The sequence below is a fragment of the Aptenodytes patagonicus genome, chromosome 1, assembly GCF_965638725.1.
Source record: "Aptenodytes patagonicus chromosome 1, bAptPat1.pri.cur, whole genome shotgun sequence".
Lineage (NCBI taxonomy): Eukaryota > Metazoa > Chordata > Aves > Sphenisciformes > Spheniscidae > Aptenodytes > Aptenodytes patagonicus.
Window position 1 is genome coordinate 49690940 of NC_134949.1, and position 23453 is coordinate 49714392.

Below are 23453 nucleotides of genomic sequence, written 5' to 3' on the forward strand. Positions count from 1 at the left end.
CTGTGGCCAAAGTTTAAGGAGCTTCCCTCTCATCCCGTAACATGCCAGTTTAAGAGCCTTCATCTTCTTGTATTTCCAAAATGCTTTTGAAAAATCTGAACACAGTTTATCCTTATCCTCAAACCCTTAAAAAAGCCTTACTTCTTGAAAAATATGTAACTTGAAAGCTATGCTAGCTTCCCCTGCTTGCCATATTAATCCCTGCCTGCCAGAAAATACACCAAGTAAACTGGCTAAAGAGTCATTCTGAGAGAACCTCTTTCAAAAACTACAATTATGTTTGCCATCCATTCTTAAGGAGCCAAAGTGTTTTTTTAATTCAAATATCATAACTAGTCTACAACCGAGCAGCTCTTTCAGAATTACTGCACACGTTTGCTGTTCCTGCTGGTGGTGGGAAGAGGGGGTTCAGGGTGTTTTGTTGTTTTGGTTTGGTTTTTTTTAACCTTGATACTTCAATTTGAAAATCCACTGTACGGCTTTGCAAGAAACATAGGTGTGGAATCTCTTGCAAACGTCTTCATTATGACTATACTGAGCAGCCCTTTAGCTCTTTTTGATAAATTTTGAGAGCTTAGCTCACTAATCCATTCTAGTGGGCTTCCTCTTTCTGGTACAACATAAGAAGTATCTTCAGTAAACTGAGCCTCATAGTATCATCTGATATGTTTTACCATTTAGCAAGGCCACATACTGCTTCATCCTTCAGGCACATCTCCAGTTTCAAAACTGGTCCTTCCTCATGATTATACTTTTTGGTCTTTCTCAAGTCTGACACCCACTTAAAGGCTAAGTTCTCATGCTGCCTGCACTGTCCTGCTCTTTTAGCTACTCCTTTTAAATTACTTTCTCACTTACGCAGGGTTGGTTGCTGGTTTGGGTTTTTTTGCATACATTTAAACATTACTGCAATATAGCTATTGGTATATTGCAGTAATTGGTATATTTAATTCAATGTCCATAGAATGACATTGAATTAAATGCTGTGCAATCAGTAAGAGTTACATGACAATCCTGGGTCCACCATTCAATACAAGGTAATAAATTCTTCTCTTGGCAGTTTGTTTCTTTAACATAGACAGGGAGTGTGTAAGCACTGCTAGTACACAGGATGCACAAAACTGAGATTCCCATCATATCACTTCGTAAGGTCTAACAATGCAAGCAGCAAGTCTGCCACATTCTCAGGTGACCAAAGGTATGGCTGTGCTACAGCATCGAGGCATAAGACTTCCACCCACAGAGGTCCTAAAGCAGCTCTCATTATTTGACACTAACAACACTGCAACTTACACCTGCCACCCTTATCCTTTTGCATTGGGAAAAGCCACCTACATTAATTGGCAACTGCGTTAATGAAGTAACAGACCATGTGAAAGCCTGCTGTCACAACAGTCACACAGGCAACCCCAGGGCTCAGAACAGTAACTTCTTGTGTGCTTTTTTTTACTCTTCTTTCACAGCACCTCAGCCACTGAGAGACAGCACTTCATTTTGGGTCCTGCTCTAAGTCCGTTTCCCGTGGGACACGGCACTGCAACCAGTTTTATCATCCCTTCCTTTACTAATCTTTTTTCCACTGCTCTTGCCTTCTCCCTGTACTTCCATGATCTTTAAGAACAGACAATTTTTTTGACAGCAATGCGATCTGCCCCTCCAGATCCAAGGAGACAGAAAGCACCACACATATTCCCAAGCCTCCACCCTCCCACTAGCTGTGATCGTAGCCACGCATTTCACTTCTCTACAGTCTAAGAGTGCGCTACTCGCAGCAGCCTGGTGCAGAAAACAGTCATCCAAAAAGCATTCCCCCCCCAGCCACAACATAAAGCCAAAAGATTTAAATACCAAGGTTTCTACTGGCTGAACAAGTTACCACAACAGATTCCCCAGAAGTTTTTCCACAAGATGTCAGAGTAGCCGATTTATTTGTAGAAGTCATAAAGGTGATATGGATTTGCCAACTTAAGGGATACACATTCAGCTAATGCTGGGAGCATCTTCATCCTGGAACTATCCTATGTTGCTGCCACCTTTAAGATAACATTCATCTCCATTCAAGGAAAGGTTCATCTTCCCTCTGTTATTTCAGGTAAAGTGACATGCCACTAAACAAATCGCATGATACGTGAATTTACTGCCAAGGACAGACACCGTTTGAACTGAATAGCAAATTGACCAGACCGTCAAATGGCAGCTCAAGCAGATTTAGTAAACTTAATTAATTTCTCAGTTTTGGTAGGCTATTTAATAATTGCTGAACAAACTAGCTACGCACAATTAACAATTGCGGCTTCATTTCTAAAGTCTTGAGGTGTGAAGATCTGTACTGTGCATAACTCTTTAGGTTTCTGAGAGCACAAAGACATCGGTTGCATGATTAACTCATTAGAAAAAAGTGACTGGGGAAAAGAACGCAAATGGAGCCATGTTCCATGATAATATTGAAAAGTCCTATTCCACCCAGTAAAGGAAATCCCTCCCCCAGTTTCCCGTAAACCAAAGGTCTTAACTCTTCACTAGTATCAGTGGATCCTAATGCAATTTGTAGATGGTTGTGCTTTCAGTCTAAACAGCAAGCGTTCAAATTAGGAAGTGAACTAGGTGTCTATTTAACTCCGGCACAATGTTTATTCCTCTAGGCAGGGAAAGGCCATGCCTTGAAAAACTTCACAGCAACCAGCTGGACCTATTCAGTGCTGAGAATCAGATATTTGTTTCCTTCACTCCCCTGCCTAATCGAAGCACAAGGCTATCGGAAATAATGCAGTAAACCAGTAGGCACTCAGGTGCCTAGAGCAGAACTACCATGGGCATACATGGCGAGGTGTCAGTCTCCTGCTAAGGCAGCTCTGAATTCCCAGCAGTAATTCCTAGTAGCTAGTTCAATAAGGGTAATATTCCTCCTTCCAAGAGATGGTATCTGAATTGGGAGCCTACTGCCATTAGTTCAGCTGCTGCTGACCCTCAGGGCCAAGAGTCTACCCATCCACAAAGACTACAGATCATCATTCTGACTCAGCTAAGTCAGACCTATTTTGTTCCTTCTACATAAAGCTACTTCCCGCAAGTGTTTGTTTATTTTACAGTGGTGCACAGTAATGTTTTGCAACTTCTGCAATCAGGTTGTTTTTAGCAATAGCATACAGTATCTCTGAAGAAAGGGAATTGAGAAGGGCAGTATCAGCTCCTCCACTCAAGTGACAAAGTTCAAGCAACCTGCTAAACTGTTGAATTTGTGCATGTTAGACTAATTCCAACTGGCCACTGCTGAAGGCACAAACTCTTTTAAGAACGAAGATTTGTATGTCCAGCTTATGGTTTCCAAGGAACTTCCTCAAAGGGCCATTGCAATTACACACCTGACTGTAGCACACCTCAGCTCAGTGCAAGTTTCTTTCCCCATACAGCCAAGTAGGGGCTCACAGACCAACCCTAATAAGTCAGATGCTAATTACATTTTTAATCTAACCCCTGCAGCTCACAAGTTTCCCTTACTGCAGCAAACAGGTAAAGCAGAGTAGAAAAGCCAAGCGTTTCCTCTAGCCTGAGGTTAGCAAGACTCAGGGAAATGACTATTTCCCCATTGGAGGGAAGTGACTGAGAAGAGCATCAGAGTATCATGAAACAAGAGTGACACAGCACTGTGAAACAAAAGATAACATGAATTGCCAAAACTCCCACAGTTAGGGACTCAGTCTTTCTAGAAATAATTTTGGAAGATGCATAGAAGTCTCCCCCCTCTGCCTCCTAGTGCTCCACTAAGTTTCCTAAGCAGCCTCCTGTATCCCTGTCTTCCTCCCAGGATACCATTACCTTGTTTCTCAGCACCTTCAATAGACTCTTAGCTTGAAGGACACTTAACAGTCTGTCTCCATTTCTAATGGAAAAGAGAAAGTAGACTGCTAGGAAGCAGCTGTGCTAGGACTGTTCTCCAAAAACCTGCTTATTATTTCAGTCCTATTAAGAATTACTTATTTTAAGTAGTTTGTCAAGGGAAGTACAGAAGAAGCCATCTGAAAACCTTTATAGTTAAGGAACACTTTAGTAGCATCTCAAAAAAACCTACCTGAAGTAGACAAGATTTAGAAAAACACAGTGCAAGTATGAAGTCTGCTAGCCTTCACAGTAACAAGTTTCAGACTTCCTAAGTTCTCTCTAGGCAGGCTAGCAAACACTGGTTAGGAAGAACTGAAACTTCTTACTGAGTCATCCTACACATTGACAACCAACCATATGTCTCATTTCAAAGTTATATTATGAATTTGGCTCATTTAAATTACATGCATATTCAAGTCTGTACATCGTGTCAAGCAGGTTGAAAGCCAAGTTTTACCGTGGTCTCCAATTTATGTTTACTTAAATTCTTAGTTTGATTCTACTTTCAATATTTTACAACATTGCTTTCTGTTTCTTCTTTTTCTGAAGGAAGGAGATGCTTTAAAATAGACAAATTTATGCCAACAGAATTCTGAATATCCTTCATATGTTTAACATTCACAGGTATAGCAGCGCAGTTTACAAACAGTGCTTCCAGTTCACCTTCAGAACAAACATGTATTTACACTAAACATTTACGTGTAGTTTTGTATTTTGCACTTGTAGACTCGATACCAGAAGCTACTAGCTTTCTCTAGACTATTAACAGCAAGTTGCTTCTTGGTGTGCTACACTCCTGCTATAGGAGTCAGATTTTTGCACATGTATCCATTCCTACTGAAATCTTTCCTTCTAACCAAAACAGCATGAAATTGAGGTGATGGTTGGTGGGGGTTTTTTTGGGTTTTTTTTTTTGTTTGTTTTGTTTTGGTTTTTTTTTTGGATGGTGGTGGTGGAATATCTTATTTTATTGGTATTTGAACACAGTTTAGAGCAGTTATCTAATTAAAGGAACTCAGCAATGTGATCAAACAGTATACGGTCAGAATCCAGAATCAAACTAAGTGTAAAGGAACAAACAATTTTAGGCAGGTACACAGCTGTCTGTCAAAACCACAATCTTGTTTGAGGCATGATGCTTTATGCACATAATTAAGACTAAACAGCTTTCGAGACAGCTTTCTTCCTTAAAACTAAAAAAGTAGGTACTTACTAAAACACTACCTTGTTGTTGAGCAATTATTAAAATAAGCCAATAGCTGTCAAAACGTATTTTTCACTGAGCAAATATTTTCAAGTATTTAAACAATTGCCTCACAGCAAAATTGCTCAAAGAAAGCCTAAACCAAGCTATTTTAAGCTACTTTATTATTTTAAGCTATTTTAAGATTAGGAATCTCTGACTCCTTAACTTGGAGGTTTCTAAAATACACTGGGCTTTCCTAGAAAATAGAAGCATTTCCCTGTGCACTGAGAATCCTCAGCTGTTCTTACTTGACAAGATTAGGGTTCAAGGCAGGCACTGCTAAGCTAAATGTTATGGCCTATATTATGCAGATCCACAAGTTTTGGTTTGCTTGTCAACTAACGTGAACATTATTAAAATACAACTTCGGACATTAAGACAAAAGTTATTGAGCATGGCAGTAAAACTCTAAATTCTGATCATAAGTGGAGGATATCCAAGTCATAGGATTAAACTTCAAGACCTTAATCCACAATAGCATGCCCAAAGGGAAAAACTGGAAGAGCAGGATATTTGGTAGGGGGAACACACTCGCTGTGAGAGGAAGACTTGTTCTAACCTTCGTTTGAATGCCTGGGCAGCTGCCTGTTTTTATATAGCCAAGCAGTCCCTTCTCAGTATAGCAATGCCTAAAGACATCTGCAGACAGCCACAGGTATACCCAAAGAGAAATCTAACAGAAGGAACCACAGAGTGTTTGGCTGTATCGAATTCTTAAATCGGGTTTGCACAGTAGTCTTACCATTCCAAAATATTTGACAGTCATGAATTATACAAGCAAACATCTGGACAAAAGACTGCACTTCCCGGGAAATGCACCTTGAGGGCATGAAAAGCCAGAAAACACCCTCAGACTTAGGAACCAGAAGCCAGGCTCTCCACGTCACAAGGCTCAGGCGTTCTTGTTCAGAGATATCCTGAACTAGCAAATGCTAAAAAGGCAGTTTGGTTTGTTATTCCACTTATCTAGCTTCAGACCAGTTACTGACTAGTATAGCAGGGTAGGTTATTCCCTCAGTCCTCCGAAACTGTTAAACCCTCCCTGAATTCCAGAAAGCAAAAATAACTAGAATAGTAGTATAATAGAGTAATAGTATCAGAAAACAAGAAAACAGAATGAACTGCATTGGCATGTAAAGATGTCTGTTGACTTCCAAGAGCAATTGTTTTGATTATGGACTTAACACTTATCTATACCAAGACCTTGTTCAAGGCATGAACTTCTTCCATTCTGGCTGAGAATTTTTCATATCCAATATGTCTTCACATAGGAAGAAACCAGTAGTCTCAGAATAAGCAAATAAATGTACAGAGCACTGTAATTTATGGAAGGATCTAAGTTCTCTTCCCCTGTGGGAAGCTTCCAGATATCATACCTCTTTATGTACATATAGCACAGAATACCTATAAAAATAGGGCTCAGATGTATGACTAGCTGTACAAGTATTTGATATCGTAATTTGGATAGCCCCATCCAATCATTAATACACAAAAACAGACCAGACTACAATTACAAAGGTATATACAACACCAGTGTTTACCATTATAGCAGAAGATAGCATCTGAGACACCTGATTAGCTTTCAGTAACTATTTGTTGACCCATTTTTCAGGAAAATCCCTCTTCCATTCATTGAACTGTTCTTAACTCAGAATTTCACACAGGCGTATTTGTAAGACGTGCTACTCAACTATTTAAGCTCATGAAAGTTATTTTTGCAGAGCCAGCAGAGGGAGTACAGACATCATTTTATTTATCAGCTGTGGAAAAGATACACACCTTGTAAGAAAGCACTAAAAGAGCTGCGCCTGCAAACCTAATGTGGTTAGTTTAAAGCATGCCAAGAACTTCCTCAGGCTTTCACAGACATGTATGTCAATGGCCAGTAGAGTTGGTGTTCTGTTTCTGATCCCCAACCAGCAGTCACATGTCAAAGCCTCATATCTGACAAAAATGGCAGGATCAGCTCTAACAGTACTAACAAGTACCATAAGCCTGATGCTTCACATGTCAAAAAACCCAAACGTTATATAGCTACAGTTCAAGCTAGTCAGCAGTTTTTATTCCTATGGATCCTGCTGTTTCTCAATTTCAGAAAAGCTAAACCCTTTTGGTTTTTTATTTCTTAAAAAGCAGCTTCACCTGGATTTCAGAAAGTTGAGAAATTCAGAGTTCAAGACAACCCACTAGCAAAGGAGCCAGGAAGGTACAGCACGGTGTTGGACTGGAAGGTAACGAACAGCTATCCTTTCTGCTGGCATTCACAGAGGCATGCACCTACTGGCAAATCTGGTTTTACACATCCTTTGAGGCAAGAGCTCTGCTGCTTTATTTAGCATTTCCATTGATCAGCCTGCTTTGGAGTTGGCAATTATGACTGAACTGGTGTTGACACAGCGGAGGCTGTGGAAACAGTTTGAAAGAGGAACAGGCTTTAAGCAGACAGATTGATAGCTTTTTGCCATCTCGTGGAGGTGAACACTAAGCTCTAGGCCAACACGAGACAACATACCTTCCTAGCAAAAACTCCACAGACAGACGCTCCTTGCTCGTTTACACTGCAAAATTTTGACAAGAATTTTTTTTTTTTAAATAAAGTTGTTGGTAAGAGGCTAAGCTAAGACAAAATACTATTCCTGCCAATCTTAAGCATTTATCACATTATTTTATTGGGTGGCTATTTCTAACTTTCACTATTTAAAAGTTTGTATATGAAAAGCTCACACAAATGTGATGAGCTCCTTAGTCTCAAAATTTCCTCTAGAAGAGCAGCAAAACACTCTCCTCCCCCCAAAGAAGATAAATTTCAGTCCTTCTAAGCTTCACATGAACTTTAAAAAGCTTTGACAGCTTGAATCACTAGATTTTGATTACTACCTACCCAAGAAGAAGAATGCGCCTGTAGCTATGGAATTCAGCATTCGCTTGTTTCAAGTTTTGAAAATAGAAGAACCACCCTTCGGCAAGTTAGATGGCTGCTTCTGCTCCCCACTTCCTACAGGGAAGTGGTGTTCACTTCCAAGCTTCTTTTTCCCATAGTAGATTCACTAAGTGAATAAGTCAAAGTGGATCAAACTGGTTCCCATCTTATAGAGCTTACAGTTAAATATCGTATAGCTTCACCCCAGCATGGGTGAAGACCACCTTGCAGGTTTGGGGTTTTTTTTCCCCAAAATTCAGGGCTCCAGCACCCTTTCCTCTTTGCGTGCTGTACCTGGCTGGTTCCCAGGACTCCAGCCAGGCTGCTCAGTAAACTTTATGTAGGGCAACCATGGCAGGAAAAGCCCTGCCTCTTCCATCACAAACATGGTGATGCCCAAGTAGCAGGATCTGTCCCAACCACTCTGATCATCCTGTCCTTCCTCAAATAATTGCTGTCTCTTGTGACAACAGTGAAGTTTCTGCAGATACATAAGAAGCTGATCCAGACAGGAAAAATGTTGTTTTCAGGCAGACTGGTTACCTAACCAGGCTCACCACACAGATAATCCAGCACCAGGGCCAACTCAAAACAGGGCACAGAACTACACTGAACCTTCCCGAGTCAAGCAAATGTGAAACCATACTTGCAGGAAAGGTGCATTTTTTGAGAGACAAGACTGAATTTATGACTACGAAGTCACAAACAGGTAGTATAAGCAAGGCAAATGCCAAAAATTCACATGGCAATTCATTGGTTGAGTATAATACCACAAATCTAACTCATCCTGCAACTGGAGTCTCATTAAGCTCCCAAATAATTTAGTACCTTTAATAATAATTTGGTATCTTAGCTTTTTGTTCCTTTCAAGTCCTCCCTTTTCTAGTTTAAAAAATCGTATCTCACTGACAGCTAAATGTACTTCACCTCAAGCTTCTATATTAGTCCTAGAAGAATGGGAACTTATTAATAGTGTGTATTTATGTTTATAATACCCTTTACATTTGAGAGACTGACATTAGGCTTCTAGTCAGCAAGTTAAAACATGCGATCCATTTATATGGAATAGGTAGGGTGGGGGAAAGCACTGAAAAGCCCCTTGAAACATGAGTATGTTTGGAGCACTTTTCTTCTTGGAAAAGTTTCTACAACAAATTCCACAGAATTTTACACTTGAAAATTACTACAGCTGCCTTTAAGGATCTACAGAGGTTTGTTGTTATCTCAGTTTTTAACCTGAGAAGCCTAAGACCTTATATTTAGTATACAGCTGAACAATTAATGATTCCAGTATTAATCATTCCACAAGATTTAGTACTTCAATAATTAGTAACAGACAGCATGCAGCAGATGCAAGAACTTTTTTAGAAGCCAATGCTGAAGTTGTGCTCGTCGCCATCCCCTTCTCCTCTCACCACCTGGAGGTCCAATCTGAAGTTTTGAAGCCTGTTTGCATTCCACAGGTTAAAAGTTTACATTCCTCCCATCACATGCAAGATTCACCTGACCAAAAGGTAACACCTGTATCTAAGGTAGGCACTTTAGTGTTGGGTTTTTTGTGGGTTTTTTTGATAGGAAAGGGATAAATTATAACTTCTCTGCTGAAAGATTAAATTTAGCCACCTAGGACCTGACCTAAAACAGTCACATGAATTTCATCTTAGATGCGCCTGTGTCTCTTCAACAAGAGAGGTGGCCCACAGTGACTAGTTTCAGTTTTTAAGATGCTTATGTGAGTGGCCAGGATTGCACTGCTGAAGTGAAGCACAGTCGGCTGGGCTGAACTCCCATCTCAAGCGGCTGCATTACCATGTCAGAGCAGGCACATGCAAGAAGGATGTGGTTTCACAGTTAGTTTTGGAATATCTGAGCCTACGCTACTGCCAGAAGGTACAGTCCTGCGCCCTGGCCTGCACCAGCACTGATGCTCACCTGACCTCAAGGTCAGGGGACAGCCCTAGATGGGAACTGGTGACAAGGAAAGACAGTGGCAATGCCGGTGGTTCCTCCTGAAGGTCACATGGGTGACTGGCACTGTCCCCTTCCAGCACAGCACAGGCCTCACCAGCTCAAATCAATCATGGAAGCTCTTCTCCTCACCCCATGTTCATCCTGGGAAAAAGAAGAGACTGGCTGCACCTTGACTCTGAGGCCCCACTGAGGACAGTCACCGGGGTCCCTCCTTAGCCTTCTCCTTTCCAGGTCAAGCAAAGCCACCTCACTCAACCTCTCCCCACACACCACAGGGCAGCCCCCAACCAGCTTAGTGACCCTCTGCCAGCCTCCCTCTGCCAGGAGAGGTGCAAAACAGGACCCCATTTTGGATGCAGCCTCACGAGCACGATGGAGGGCAATAACCCACTAGCCATGCTCTTGCTAATGCAGCCCAGCGTGGGCTAGTCCGCTCCAGCACAGGCGCACCCTGCTGCTGACTCAGGGTCCCCCATCCAGCAGGGTGGCCAAGACCTTTCCTACAGACCTCCTCCCTCCAGCCTCACCACAGGGGGATGGGTGCCAGGCAGCTGAGGCAGCCCCAGCTTTCCTGTTCACCCTCACCCCCAGGGATCTAGACCACCCGGCAGCCATACCACCACCATCCAGCACCAGCCACATGTCACCATTTCCAGCTACTGCCAACCATCACGGTGAAGAGGAAAGCCCTTCAGTAGCGCTTTTACTTTGCCAGCTCCGTAATGCTCAGGAGGGGCCTTTGGCAACTCCCATCAGGAGCTTGAAACAGGCCTGTTTTATGACCACTGCCTTAAAGTAGCATGTATTTACTTTGTCCAGTTCAAAGCATTTTGCCCGTGGTTATATATATAGCTTTATTCTCCATATTCATTCCTCTAGCTTTAGATTTGACAATAGAATGAGAACATAAAGCTTCGAGCCTATGCAAATTCAGCGTTTCAATTTTGGAGTGAGTAGTCCACTTTCCAAAACGTTACTACAATATCTTCCCAGAAAATATAAAGTAATCTCCTCAAGTATCCATCCCTTGTATTTTTCCGTCTGGTAAACTGATTTCCTGTGCTTTGAGGTAGCTTAAGTTCACACCACAGCTTTAGGGTGTTGGACTTTGCATAACCAAGACAACTTTTTCTGAGGGGTTTTGGTAAGGCGGTTTGAGATGCTGCTGTCCAGTGCCCAGCAACGCCACGATCAACAAGGAAAAAAGAAAGCCACATGTGAATTGTTCACTCTCAAGCAGATGATATCCTTAGTATGTACCACCGCTTTATATGCTGGTATTTAATTTTTGAAAGTGCGTGTTCGTACTAAAGCTCTTTCAAAAGGTTCCTGTAACCTGGTATGCACCGTGAGTGGCTGTCTCCATCTGAAGGATAGCTCCCCTACGAGTGCCTCCACTAACAAAAACCAACTAACATGCAAAAAAAATACAAAAGGCAAGAGACCATGCTTTTCTCAAATCCTAGATAATTTAGTGCTTTATTACTAAATCCCTTTCAACTTGCTTTAGAAATACAGCTCCAGTTTAGAAACAAAACCCTAGATCTGCAGTCACCACAGCCAGATCCACCTATTACCAAAACACACATCTGAAATCAGACTTTGTGAAGACATTAAGACATTTCACTATGCAAAGCAAGCTCATTGCAGAATGTGAAAACCGCTGTCACTGTTAACTACATGGATTTTGGAGCTGAAGTAGGTGAACACAAGCTGAAGTGATCTGAGTTGTTAATAAAGCAGAAGTAAAGAAGTTGTGCTAGCAGTGGTAGAGCACCTTCCCTACCCTCCCCAGCTGCCAGTCTCCAGCTTCTCAACTATGTATATTTGAAAGCTATCTGGCAGAGATCCTGCCAGCCAGTTTAAATCATTTCATGTTTCACACAACCTCACCGGAGTGAGGCTGCTAGACACTGCTCTAATTTAAATCTTGATTTGCATTGTATTCCATAGGCTTCATGAAGTTTTGCACCAGCTTCATTCCTGAGTGAAGAAAAACTGGCAGACCCAAGCGACGTGAAGCAATTTGGAGTGCAATATCAACAGTGAAAGCAGTAGCACCTAGATGGAAGTGAAGAAACTCCTGCTCAATATGCATATTAAGATCCTGCTTTAGTCTCTACTATCTCTAAATAGCCAGGAGAGGTTCAAAAATACCACCCTTTCTCAGATAATTTAAAGGCTAACCATACCTGTCATCTTTTCTACCCATTTCTTGTTACTATCTCCTCAGTCTTATCTAAGTAAAAACCTCAGAAATCAAGTCTAGGCACACAATAAAACAAGCAGTTTTTCATTTCCTCCACTGCAGCACCAGAAACCACCTAGGCATATAGCTAATGTGTTGTAATATTCTTTAATATTTTATTTAGTGCCAAGATCTTTATGGATAGATCCAAATAACCTTTTCTGGAAAGCCATTAGTTGAAGGTTGGCACTCAAACTACTTTCCGATCCACTGTCAGAACAGTAACCTCAAGAACCTCTACGTGAAAAGATTAATACTCTCTAGGGAACGGTTTCACATGACGACCATGCAAGAAGGAACATTCCCACACCACCGAGCCGAAGACTCAGGCTGCTTCCTTCGTGCGAGCCTCGCCTCTTGCCTTGGAGAGCCCAGTCTGTGCACAAGGATTGTGTAACACAAATCATCTACTGGGACAGCGAGTCAAAACAGCAGAGATGGCACAAAGGAGGGGGGAGTACTAAGCAGCCCAGGGCAGGGTGGAAATGAAAGTAGCTATCAGGCCTCCTCAGCCACCCCATGAAACTTTCCAGTCACAGCGACGAGCCAAATAGGCAAGTACAAATGAGGCTGTCTCACTGTCCTCACAGTCTCTTGGATTATGCAGATCAACACAGCAACTTCAGAAGGCCATGATAAAAGTGTGCCATAACTTTGGAATATTAAAAAAAGCAATCAAACATCTTATATTAGCAGAAGTGCCTAGTAAGTCTTTTGATCAGGACTTAAAAGACTCCCATTTCTTGAAACACCTACCATACAAACCCAAATGTTTTCCAAGCTTTTGGAGAGTCACAGTGGCCATCCTCTTAACTCTTTATAATATTCTACAACAATATCCCTAAAAAAAGTTTGCAGTAGCTACAAGACTTCTTTACTGCTAGTGGCTAAGCTCCTTATTTCAACGAAGAGCATAGCACTATGGCTATTTCTTTCTATGGCGGAAAAAACATCAAACACAGCTAACATATCTTCTTCTCCCTTTCCCCATACAGAGATAGCAGTTGGTTTTGATTTGTTTTAAATCCAGACAGATATTCTGATCTGACTCGCAGATGAAGTTTTTTGGGTGTTTTTTTTGTTTTGTTTTAAAAAAAATCTGTTATCATGTAAGACCAAAGACATCTTGATTTCATTAGAAATGCAGTAGTTCAGGAAGCCAAAGTACACACCGCAAGCAACACATCCTTGTATTTGCATAGACACAGAAGCAATCCTGAAAGAGCCACGTGGACAAGCCGTCAGTCACTTGTCGAATAACAAGTGCAAAAAAGGTTGTGTGATCTCTGTGTAAGGGCGCAACTACAACACTCCAGCAAAAAGAGCACTTGATTTTTCTTCCACTGGTGCATGTATCGTGAAGGTGATTAAGATCATCTTGGATTCAAAAACTTGAAATGAATACCAAAGTTTGAGTTTCAATGGAGACGTAAGACAAGCAGAAAAAGAGCACACCACTGTGAGCCTTGGGTTGAGTCCCAGGAAGTTAGACAGTTGCTTAAAGCAAGAGTGGCTGAATCATCTTTTCTGCCTTGAGATGGGGTTTGTCGTTATCACCTATGCAGAGTACGGTACATCCTGGGCCTCCTCTTCCTAGACCAGACACTGTACACCAAGTGGCCAGAACCCAATAGTGTTGTATTCCCTGCCGCCACCTTATCTTTCTGTGAATATAAGGGCACAAGGGTAGCAGATTACAACTGATAGGCTCCGCAGAAGTGTGTTTTAAGAACACGGTGTTTCCCATGCTCACTGGGAATTAAGGTGGCATCCAGCTCATAAGCAATATTAAAAAAACCTGAGACATGGTGAACTTCAGTGGTCTGCATAAGTGGGAGGCCATGCAGGAACTTACCTAGCTCTCTTCTCCAAAACAGTATCAGAAAATAGGCAGCAATAAGCCAACACTACCCCTAGCATGAGACACTGGCCATGTTTTAAGTGGCAAAACCAGCCAGACTTAGTGGCCAGCACCAAAGCTTATCAACTATGTCATCCTCAAAATGTACCCATGCACTCCTTAACTGCATGGTATGGTTGCCAACAGCAGTGAGGGGAGGGTATACCCTCTTCTTTAGTCCATTCCCCTCCAAAGGCAGGGCAGATGTTCTTTGTCTGTCTTGTGACATGCTGTTACATCTTACCTCTTACTGGACAAAAAGAATTTGGATTTATTTTCAGAGCTATTTCTGTCTTTTTCTTTTTAAACGCCTCCTACATTTTCTTTACATCTCTTCTCCCACCAGACTTTTGAAATACCAACTGAGAAAGCCTCATGCCTACTTTGCAATTCACCAAAATTAAACTAATAACACCTCCCGCTGTCATCTGTCAGTTAGAATAAGATTTATAAGTAGCAGCAGAAGTCACTTTCATAATGTTTACTGGAATACGAATAGCCTGAATAGGCAGATCCCTCAAATTTACTGTTCATCTCAAGTGAAAACTGCCATGAAAACTAGTAACTCATTTGTATAACCTGTATTTGAAAGCCTGATAATTTAGAAATAAAAGACAAACTGGACGATACCATGTATTTGCATTAAAGTTACATTCGTTGTGAAAAGGTGCAACTGTTCCAAGATGGGTTACTCTAATTTTTTGCCTATTGATTTCATAGTACACGGTACCACCCAGAAATCCTCCTTCTATACTGCTTATTATCATTGCTTCCATCTTCTGTACGCAACCGCCCTGTTTCAGAGGTGCTGAACACATTTTTACATGCGGATGCAAACATTCGGGGGGCTTCACGAACAAAAAATCCTTCCTTCCTTGTTTTTTATCACTCTGCTGTGCAATTAGTGAATATGGTCTTTTCTGCTATTTGAAGCCAAAGCTAGGGGAAAACTAACATTAGTGACAGTTATTTAAAAGCAAAGAAATCCAAATCTAAAGACAAGCCATTCTGCATTAGATTCGTAATTCTTAATGCTTGTGAGAAATACCCACCCTCTACATAAATCACCATAGGTTCACTTTCCTTTTTCAAACAGGCAACAGTATCACCTCATGTCCGCTGCCCTCCTTGTTCTTCAATCAATTAGCTTTGTAAGGAGAAATAAAAATTATGCCTTCAAGAGAAAATTCAACAGGTTTGAATAAAAAAAAATAAACCTACTTGAGACTGTTGCACAGTCTTGCTATAGCAAGCCAGCAGGCAAAGCTAATCTTAGCTTTTTAGACACAATACTGCAGCCCCTAGATTTTATCTAATTTTTAATTAAAATACTCTACAGAGAAAGATCATTATCTCCTGAACAGCAGCTTTTAACATGTTTTATTATTATTATTCATTTTAAGACAAGTTCAGCATACTGAAGAGTACAAATTTAAGAACATTATTGCAATTTTATTGATCTTTTCAGAGGAAAGTAAGCATACTTTTCTATAACAAATCTGCTACAGATTCAAATAGTCTTCCTTATTTCTCAAAAGATATTTACATTTAAATGCCCTGGTCTAATCATGGCTGTTCATTATTCTGCATTAGATTAAATTTTGCTAACTGAAAGCTGACTTCAACTCTGAGCAAAATATGCATCCTTGTTGCACTAGTGTTATTTTCCCTTTAAAAACAAGAGAACATATATTAAAATAAACAGTTCAAACACTGAAAGACATCACTGAGGTCACATTTCAGTGGTAAAGAATGCCATTAATATTTAGTCTACCTTAATGGAAGAAATTTGAGTTAGAAGATACTTTAGATTATCTTGTCCACCCTTATGTCAAGGGAGACTTGCTTGCTATGGCATGTTATTGATTGTTTCGCCAAGTCCATTTTGAACTTGTCAGTTAATATTGACTTCCCAGCTCTAAAATCTTAATTTTTGGCAAAGTTAATTCTTCCAAAGCATCCACTTTTGAGGTGGCTTCAGCAGATCCAACCTACGTTTCTTCCTTCTTAATATCTTCATCTTACAACTGTCTCCAGTTTATCATACTATTCTTTTCTGAATAAACTCAAACAGTAAAAAAAAAAGTAATTACTAGACCTTCATGACTGTGAGCTGCAGGACATTTACACGCTTCTCAGCTTCCTGTGAAGCTTCCACAACATGGTTTAGAGGTTCTCAATTTTAACACCTGGCAGAAGTTCCCTATATTGTGGTCCATGAAAGAGTCACTTTCGAAATGAGATTCTAACATTAGACTGCAGAGCATTTTAATTGGTAGGATCACTCACAGATTATTAGCTGATTGTATATTACACAAATGGGGATCCTTTGCTTACATCATTACCTGTATGTAACACAACTTTGTAAGAAACCAATACACAGTTTACTCAATGCTAATGTGACACTAGTCTGCTTTCTGCTTCAAGTTCCCAAACACGTCTGCTTAATATGCAATAGTGAGTCACCGTATGTGTGCATACACAGAGTGCAGCCACAATTCCCTTTAAAATTAGTTTTGACTTGTATCATTTTAGTTATCTACATCATAAGTAGCATTTTTCTTTGAATGAACTGAAGTAGTAATGCTGCAATTCAGCACCGAGATAGCAACATTGACTGGGAAAACCTGCAAGTGTCTGTACACAGCACAGGAGCCCCTTTTTCTTCAGTTAACCCAACCTGGGTGGGTTACCATAATGAACAGAAAGAGCAAGCAGCAATACACCGAACGACCCAACGATGCTGTTCCAGACCGAAAATTTCACATTGAAGTGTACGAGTTTTTTTCCTCACTGAATTCAGTGACCACTTTTTCCACTGACACCGAGAGAGTTTCCATTCATTATGCCATAAGTATTAAAGTCCTAGTACATTGGAAGCAATTCCTGCCAAAAGAGCCAATAGTTTAAAGACACACAAGTTTACTTCTGTTGGAATTCACAATTTACGGTGTTTGGAACAAATCCTTGAAAAGCTCCAACAAACAGGCAAAAAAAAAAAAAAAAGGTACTGGCTATAGCTACAGTTGCCACCTTCTGAATACACTGTATGATGAACCAAGGAGTTGGCAAGTTACCCAGCCAAGACCTTTTCAAGCACCTAAAAACACTATTTCAACTCAAATTCATCAGGACCCACGAGTGTTTTAAAGATGCAGCAGCTTTTGGACAGGCGGCGGTTTTCCAAAGGCATGCTCTACTTCTCCCCCCAGCAAGTCAAGATTGCCAACCGCTAATGATGCAAGACATGTTTCACAGGTATTTTTGGCTTGGGACTTCACTTCCAAGAAGGGACATGTTAAGGGACACGATTTGAATATTCACCTAGCTAGTCACCCCTCAAACACTGTTAAGCCAGATACCACTGCAAACACATGCTCGGAACGATGGTTTAAGACAAGGCATAAGGTATTATCAGCAGTTCCTTTTGAACAGGCCTTGAGAAGAAAGCCTCAGCACCTGAAGTCACAAATTTAAGAATGCTGTATGTAATAGATGTTTAAGGATTAACGAGGATCTTAAAATGACAAGATAAAAGCCCCTGAGATTTTGTTACTGTGCATCTTTCTTTCCCCCCTCCCTTCTCATACAGTTTAAAAAGTGAAACGTAAAAAAAAAACCCCAACATTAGTAAGGATTTATGTCGAGTGTGAAACATGCATAGCACTGCCTAGACTCCGATTACAGCTGTGCAAATGGGTTGCCCCTCAGGTTGAAAAGCCTGGGACAGACTCACCCACAGCTCCCGATTTCCAAACGCTTCTCCGGGCTCAGGCTGACACCCCCACCCCTCCGGCACCCACCACTCGCACCGCGGGGCGCGGCGCTAAAAGAAACGCTCCCCCAGACCATGCGACCACCTCTACCCGTCAGCTTTCCGTGAGACCTTCCTCCCGAAACCCTAAGTCCTTCCGACCTCGGCCTTTTCCGACAGCCCGAGGGGCTCGGCGGGAAGCCCGGGCAGGCGGCGGGGCGGACGCCCGCCCTCCCGCCGCCCCGCTCCGCTTCACCGTGAGCGGCGAGCGCTCCCTCCCGCGCCCGGCAGCGGCCAGCCATCCCCCGGCGGAGGCTCCGGCCCGCTCCCAAACTCACGTGGTGCCACATCCAAAGGTTACACGCACCGCCGGGACGAGGGTGACACCGCCGCCACCGCCGTTAGAGGCGCTTCCCACCGCGGAGCGGCCCCGCACGGGTCCACGCTCACCCGCGGCGCGACGCCCGCGAGGGCTTCGCGCTCCCGGCTCCCGAAGGGGCGCCGCATCCCTTCCCCGCCCGCGCCGGTCGATGAGCAGTCCGGCCAGGCGTCGATAAATCAAAACAGCCCGCCCGCTCCGACGGGGAGCGGCGTACGACCCAGCCGCGGCCAAAAACACCGCCCCGGGGGCGCGGCGGGCGAGCGAGGGAGGGAGGAGGAGGCGGCGGCGGGGGAGGCTGCGCGGGTGCGGATGCCGGGCTCCCGGCCCCCGCGGGGCGGCGGAGAAGCGCCCGGGATGTCGGTGTCGTGCAGCCGCAGCGGGCTAATCCCGGCTACTTAACCCGGCGGGGGCCGAGCACCACCTTAATCCGCGGCGTGTGCGCGCTCGCCCGCCCGTCCGCCGGGGGCTGCGGGGCCGCGGCGTGCCGGCCCTGCCCGGCCGCGGGGTCCGCGGCGGCGCCGCGCCCGGCGGCTGCGCTCCCGCGGAGGCTCAGTCCCGCATCCGCTGCCCTCAAGGTCACGCCGCGCCCCGGCTGCACGGCGGCGGCCAGGTGCGCGCTCCGGTTACCTGCGGGGAAAACCGGCGAAAGCCTGGGAGCGCGGCACCCAGCCCCGCCGGCGGCCCCGCTGCCGCGGCCAGCCCGCTGCACCAGCCGCGCCGCCCGCCGCCTCCCCGGGCGAGCCCGGCCACGGCCCGCAGCCCCGCGGCGGGAACCGAGCAACGCTGCACCTGCCGCCGCGCCGCTGCCCGCCCTGGCCAGCCGGGAGGAGATCCGCCCCAAGCCGCCGCCGCCGCTGCGCTTACCTCGGCGCCGCGGGCCCGACCCCGCCGCCGCCCAGCCGCCAGCCGGGGGCCGGGACGAGGCGCCCGTGAACCTGCCGCCGCCCGCTCGCCGAGCGCACAAGGTCCCCGCGCTCCCCGCCCTGCCCACGGCCGGCCGGCCCCGCCGCGCCGCCCCCGCCCTGCGGCCGCGGGGGGAGGGAGGAGGGAGGGAGGGAGGAGGGCGGGAGAGGGGGCGGGGGGGAAGCAGCGACCGAATTGGGGAGGGAAGGAGGGAGGGAGGGGGCACCGGCGCGGGGAGAGCCGGGGGAGGAGGAGGAGGAGGAGGAGGAGGAAGGAGGGGGGGCGCGGACCGCCCGCCCCGCCCCCGTCGCCTCACCGGCAGGAACCAGCGATTCGCCCTCCTCGCGGGCGCTGCCGCCGCCGCCGCTCCCCGGGGCCGGCCCGCCTCCTTCCCCCCGCACGCACCGGGCAGCGCCGAGCGCGCCGCCGAGCCCCAGCGCCGCAGAGCAACCGCTACAGGAGCCGGGCGCCACCGGGCAGGGCGGGGCGGAGCGCAGCGATACGCCCGCCTCCCGCCTCCCTCCTCCGCCCGCCCGCCGCGGTCACTCACTTGTTCGCTCCCGCCGCCCCCTCCCCTCCCGGCGCCGCAGCCGCCGGTCCCCGCCGCCCCCCTCACCGCCTGCGGAGCGCCGGTCACGTGACGGGGCCCCTCGCGCGGCCGGGGAAGGGGGGTCCCGACGTGCGGCGTCTTCAATGGGGGAGGAGGAGGAGGGGCTCCGAGAGGCACGGCGCCTGCGGGGGCGGGGCCCCGCGCCTCTCCCCGCCCCCCCGCCGCCGCCACTGGCGGGCGGGAGGCTGACGCGCTTGTTTCCATGACGTCGCTGGGCGGGGCCGCGGCGTTTGATGGAGCCCGGCGGGCTCCGGGGGTCGGTGACTTTGCCACGAGCGGCTCCCGCGGGGCGGGGCGGGGGCGGGGCGGCGTGTCCCCCCGCCCGTGGGTCGCGGGCCGCCGCCGGCGGGGCCGGGGACCGCCTCGGGGGGGGGGGCGGGGATCCCCCGGCGGCGGGAGAGGCCGCGGTCCCGCGAGGGAGGGGCGGCCGGGAGCCGGTCCGCGGAGCCGGGGCGCGTCGGTTGCCCCGGTGGGCGGGGGCCGCCCGCGGGGCCGGGGCCGTCCCGGGGGCGGTGGCGACGCCGTGAGGGGAGGCGTGACCGCGCGGGGCCGCCCTAACGGTCCGCCGGCGCGCCCAGGACGCGGTCCTCCCCCTCCCCAGGGGGCGCGGGACGCCGTGCCGTGCCCGCCGGGGCCCGGGGCGGCGTCGCCTCACGGCCTCCCCCCTCCCGGGGGCAGCCGGGAGGTGCTGAGCGCCGGGTCGGTGCCTGTGGGAGCCGCGGGGGCCTCACCGGCGCGTTCGCGGCTCCTCACCAGCGGGCGCGGGGAGCACGGCGGAACCTGGGCGAAGCTCTGCTGCGGCTGGAGGGATGAATCGGGCGCCCCGAGGCGCGCCGCGGCGGGGGGTGTCGGGTCCCCCGCTGCGCGGGGCCGCTGACGTCCGGAGCGGCGGGAACGAGCGTGTCGCTCGCTGCCGGTGGTGGGGACGGGGGAGCGCCGGGTCCAGCCTCCCATCAGGCGTGCCCGCCTCTCGGGGAGCCCTGGCAGCTCCCGCGGGAGGTCGGGGAAGGTGTGGGGGCCGCAGGTGTTCAGCACCTCCCTGCCGCCAGCCGAGGGCTCTTCGGTTGGAGAAAGAAAAATAAACGGGGTTATGAGCGTTTGAGCCCAAGTGAGTTGTCCGGGGAGACGCTGGAAGTGAGTAACAGGGCTGGGAATGAAGCTGGAAATAAAAGACCCTGATTTCAGTTCTCCTCTTCCAATGCAGTAGATCACCACCACCACCCCCCACCCCCCAATGAAAAATCCCCATCCATAAACCATACGTAATTCTATAACCCCTTTGTGTGGTTTTTCGAGCCTTGTTTTGACATCCTACCCGCCCCTCTGTTGGGCATCTCGCTGGAATGACTGGCCAGCTGTGCCACCAGGCTGCCAGGTTCTCTGAGCCTGCCATAAATACCTCGCTTCTCCTTTGTCAGCGTTCAGATCCCACCGCTGCCGGAGCCGGTGCTGCAAAAGAAATGAAACGGAGAAGCTCATGTATCGCTACTGTTGCAGACCCGAGATGGTGCAGAGCCGAGAGGGTTAAAGCAACAGGATGAAGTCAGCACAAAACAGCCCACAAGGACTGGCAAATAAATAAATCATCCTAACTACGTTATTATCATGGCTTGCCTGAGCTTCATTGTCTCTTTCTTTCTTACCTGAATGCCTGTTACATTTTTCTCCTTGTTCAAGAGAGGCAATCAAGAGACTGTGAGCAGTAAATGGCTCCTGCCCATTTTGGAGGTTGCTAAAAATACTACCTTACCTCTCCATATCTAGAGGTCAATTGAAAAATCAAAATACTGAGGTAAGCAATCCTGCAGGCTGTTCTGTTGAGGAGATTTCTTGCATTTCTTCCCAGAGGAGAATATAAAACTATCTGAACGCATATAAAACAAATTCTCTTACATTCTGTCTGCAGTTCAGCACCCTCCTCCACACTGATCGCTGTAGCTCAGCGAGGCTTCCCCAGGCACTTGGAAATTGCATTTCTCGATACAGCTTTATAAGACTGGCAGATGTGTTCTGCACAGTTCTGTCATATCCCCTAGCTCTCAGGCAGACAAAATTAGCTTTGGTACAGCTAAGAAGGAGATGATGTGTTTAACGCATTGCAGTTTGGGTACATGTCTGTACCTGCTTCCTTTTGTCTTGAGGGAAGGTAGGTAGGTTGTGCTTCGGTTCTTTGTCTATGAAATGGGACTAATAGCCTATTTTCTTTGCAGGAAGGAAGCAAAGGTGGGAGGGGTACATAACATTAATTTTTTGAGATACTGTTACGGTAGAAGTCTCTAAGTGGATACATTTTTCAAGGCACAAAATAGTTACTATTTAATGTTCCTCTTGCACTGTTGTACGAGGATAGCATAAAAACATGCAACACATTAACTGAAAGTAAGAAGAAATTTCTTCTAGCTCTACAGAATCTTCTCCCTGAGGATTTAAAAATGTTTTCCAAATTAATCCTCGAGCTACAACACTCTTCATGATTTTTATGAGAAAATAGGCACTCCTCCTATTTCTAAAGGTTAGGACATGTAACTGACTAACAGAAAACATTCCATGTAATGTAGGTCACCAATCCTATAAAGCAAGCAAAACCAAGATGCACAAAGGAATATTTCTGGAGATCTTTCATTTAACTTTTGAGGAAACATTACCATTTCAGGAAAATTCAGCGTGGTTTGCAGACAGCTTGGAAAGGCCAGACTTGACAAATCAGTGACAATAGCTCAACTCATTCCGTGACCAACACTCTAAAGACAGAAGTATCATACATTTTAACAGAGGCAGAAAATGTGTCACAGAGAATTCAAGTGGGTTGCCTGAATCTGATCTACTTACTATGAGACTTTTAACACAAAGAGTATGAATTGGAGTATTCGGATCACTACAATATTTGGTCAATAATGAGTAAGGCAGCCAAGGTCTGTGTGACCATCTCACCACCCCGTATGAACAAGGGGCCTTTTGGCAAAATCACATGATGGGCTTGACCTGAGAAGAGAAAGTAGAAGACAGACTTTTTGTAGTTTGTGTATAGATCTAAACTTTATTTCATTTTGAAACTGGTTTCTTGACTATCCCGCTGGCACTGATCCTGTTCAAACTCGGTCAATGAATTAAATTTGATGAAACTGGAGAGCACAGAGAAAGCGTGAGAAGTTGGGAGAATATTTGTGTGTGAGCATGGAGAGATGAGTGTCCAAAGGTTCCACGGGGCTTGCAGAGTGAAACATTTCCCATACCAGCTACACTTCTCTCAGCTGGCTTTCTCAGCCCAGTACTGCTGTTTGACCACTCTCCGCAGACCACCCTGGAAAAGATTCCTGTTCCCTGTGCTCCTGGTTGGGGCCCTGTGCTGATTCCTGCTGGGCCGTGGAGGCTGCATCTTGTGATGCTTCCGCTGTCCTGCATCCTAACAGATCAGTCTGTTGCCTAAAAGACCAGACAGCCATCTAGATAAGCAAACAATTGACCTCTCGCTCATCTTGTAGGTATCACAATGACCAAACTGCTCTGTCATCCACCCATGCAGCCTAGCAATGACCTTGTGAAACAAAACAATATCATGCAATCCATCCTGAAATCATCCACCCCTCCCTTAGGAAAGAGGCCTATCTGTAAACATTTGCATTTTTATCAGCTCAGAATT

At 46.2% G+C, this 23453-nt stretch overlaps 1 protein-coding gene across 10 annotated transcripts in view; it reads right to left on the bottom strand.

The window, feature by feature from the left end:
* Positions 1-21813, bottom strand: part of ATP2B1 (ATPase plasma membrane Ca2+ transporting 1) — a 72757-nt gene extending 50944 nt beyond the window's left edge. For 3 of the 10 annotated variants that reach the window (XM_076334261.1, XM_076334342.1, XM_076334332.1), the window contains exons 1-2: positions 21707-21813; positions 21213-21262 (exon numbers count right to left, since the gene is read on the bottom strand). The gene's annotated coding sequence lies outside the window, so the exon portion shown is untranslated. Of the gene's footprint in view, positions 1-18256; positions 18337-18927; positions 18947-19164; positions 19239-19519; positions 19599-19819; positions 19862-20544; positions 20566-21212; positions 21263-21456; positions 21516-21706 lie in introns of those variants that run through there. The other 7 variants (XM_076334281.1, XM_076334315.1, XM_076334296.1 and 4 more) reach the window with 7 other exon arrangements.
* Between the last annotated feature and the right edge of the window lie 1640 nt (positions 21814-23453).